Source organism: Odocoileus virginianus, chromosome 5, assembly GCF_023699985.2.
Source record: "Odocoileus virginianus isolate 20LAN1187 ecotype Illinois chromosome 5, Ovbor_1.2, whole genome shotgun sequence".
Lineage (NCBI taxonomy): Eukaryota > Metazoa > Chordata > Mammalia > Artiodactyla > Cervidae > Odocoileus > Odocoileus virginianus.
The window spans coordinates 10395113-10398091 of record NC_069678.1 but is presented as its reverse complement, the minus strand read 5'-3'; the positions used below and the strand labels follow the sequence as shown (position 1 = coordinate 10398091).

The window sequence follows — 2979 nt, the reverse complement described above, 5'->3', positions numbered from 1 at the left end:
TAGTCATGAGATAGTCATTTTGATCAGTACCAAAATTGTCAAAATTCTAATTGGACTGTAGTTTATCAATTATTGGGTACAATTTTAAGACTTTAATAAATATCATCCAAAAATTACTCACAATGTTCCAACTACAAAATTTTGTGTGTAGTTTGCATTTCTTCCTTGAAAATATAAGGTCCATTTCAACTTAGTAACAATGTAACAATACAATTAATCGCCAAGAAGTTTACTTTGTTATATTTGAGTGGATAAAATTTTATTGACATCAACTATGTCAGTTAAGTACTCATATTTATTCTTCCAAGAAGGAAAAAACAGAATCAGAAGCTGGGCAGCGGCATCGGCCCCCGGCGCCCACACACCCCTGGGAGGCTCGCCTGGGCTGCGGTGAAGAGGACGCTCCGGAGACTCGGCGCCAGCCGGCTCGATCTCTCTGCGCTCTGCGACCGCAGCGGCGAGCACGGGCCTCAGGAGTGCAAGTTGCCGATGAAGTATGTCGCATTTTTTATGACATGAAAGTTCGGAAGTGCTCCACGCCAGAAGAAATCAAGAAAAGAAAGAAGGCTGTCATCTAATGTCTCAGTGCAGACAAAAAGTGCATCATCGTGGAGGAAGGCAAAGAGATCTTGGTGGGAGATAGACGTTGGTGTCACCATAACCGATCCTTTCAAGCATTTTGTGGGGATGTTTCCTGAAAAAGATTGTCGCTATCCTCTGTATGATGCAAGCTTTGTAACAAAGGAATCCAGAAAAGCGGAGTTGATGTTTTTACGGTGGGCACCAGAACTAGCTCCTCTGAAGAGTAAAATGATCTATGCGAGCTCCAAGGATGCCATCAAAAAATTAAAAAAAAAAAAAAAAAATCAATTATATTAACATGTATGACAAAATTTTATAGAAAGTAACATTCAAAGTCCAATAAGATAAAATAATAAGATATAATAATTATTTTATATTAATATAACATAAATAAAATTTCATTAATTTATATGAATTTAAAAAAAAAAAAAAAAAAAGAAGTTCCAAGGCATGAAACACGAATGTCAAGCAAATGGGCCAGAAGACCTCAATCCGGCTTGTATTGCTGAAAAGCTAGGTGGATCCCTAATTGTAGCTTTTGAAGGATGCCCCGTATAGACCATTATCTGGTGCCACAAATCGAAAGCTTCCATGTTTAATGTTATCCTCTTACTATGTATAAGTAAAGCAGATAATGTTTAGGCTAGGGACTCACTGAAGGGGAGCTGTCTTGTCATTTGTGGGGGTAAACTATTCTATGAACATGTGCAAATGGCCCTAAATAAATCTACACTCTAAAACTTAAAAAAAAAAAAAAAAAACACCAAAACAAACCAGAGTCAGAAGCTGGACATATATTTACAGGTTTATTGTGTGGTGTGTGCTAAGTTGCTTCAGTTGTGCCTACTCTTTGCAACCCTATGGACTGTGGCCTGCCAAGTTCTTCTGTCCATGGGGCTCTCCAGGCAAGAATCCTGGAGTGGGTTGCCATTTCCTTCTCCAGGGGATTTGCCCAACCCAGGGACTGAACCTGCGTCTCTCATATCTCCTGCACTGGCAGGCAGGATCTTTACCACTAGCATCACCTGGGTACTTGGGATTAAATCTCAGATATTTTACTGGAGAAAATACTCTTTCCGCTAAACTCTCCAGTATTCTGTTTTTCTTCTTTGGACACATTAATGTTTCTTTCCTGCCTTTGCAGAGATATTGTAACAGAGAGCAGCAGCCCTAATTCCATACTGAATCTACTACTTTAACACGTGTGTTCTGTTGCCTGTGCTTAGAAATGCTGGCTCTGCACGTTGTATAAAAGGACGTTGCCCATGGCATGAAATATACATTCTCAAGGCTCTGATCTTTACAGGTATAGTACTTCAATTCATACAGAGATCAAAAGTTGAAGAACATAATAGCTGAAAACTTCCCTAACATGGGAAAGGAAATAGTCAACTAAGTCCAGGAAGCACAGAGGGTCCCAGGCAGGATAAACCCAAAGAGGAACACACCAAGACACATAGTAACCAAACTGACAAAAATTAAAGACAAAGATACAATATTAAAAACAACAAGGGAAAAATGACAACATACAAGGCAACCCCTATCAGGCTATCAGCTGATATCTCAACAGAAACTTCCCAAGCCAGAAGGGAAAGGCACCATATATTTAAAGTAAAGGAAGGGAAGAACCTACAACCAAGAATACTCTACCCAGGAAGACTCTCATTCAGATTTGATGGAGAAAACAAAAGCTTTCCAGACAAGCAAAAGTTAAGAGAATTTCACAACACCAAACCAGCTTTGCAACAAATGCTAAAGGAATTCTCTAGGCAGGAAACACAAGACAAGGAAAAGGCCTACAGAAAATAAACCCAGAACAATTCAGCAAATGGGAATACGTTTCTAATGAACAGTCATGGTTAAAAACAACTGGATTATATGATGATCTTTTACTTTTATCTAGTTTGTTTCACTTCTTCTTTCATATTCTGTGGTCCTATTTCATTTAGTTTATGTTTTCTAGTTTCTTCATCTCTTCTTTTTTTTTTTTGATGTTCTTTCTCTAGCTTTTATCAAGTGTAGTAGAAATGCTTTTGTATACATACACATATAAATAATATGTATAATAAATATATTTTAGAAAACATGAACTTTCACCTAATTAAAAAATTTACGACATTTGATTCCAGTTGTTTGACTTAGCATGAATAGAATGCTAGACTTCTAATTATAAAATAGATATGCAACAAGCAACAGAAGTTTACTGTATAGCATAGGGAACTATAGCCAATATCTTATAATAACCTATGATGGAAAATAATATAAAAAAAGTATATGTACAGCTGAACACTTTGCTGTGCCCCTGAACCACTGTAAGTCAACTATGCTTCAATTATATATAAATATATATTAAGCAGTTGCAGAACAGAGAATAACATTTATCTTTTTTAAAGGTTT

General features: G+C 37.1%; 1 pseudogene; it reads left to right on the top strand.

The window, feature by feature from the left end:
• The first annotated feature begins 464 nt into the window (after positions 1 to 464).
• LOC110133529 (destrin-like) lies at positions 465 to 1355 on the top strand (annotated as a pseudogene).
• Positions 1356 to 2979: the final 1624 nt, after the last annotated feature.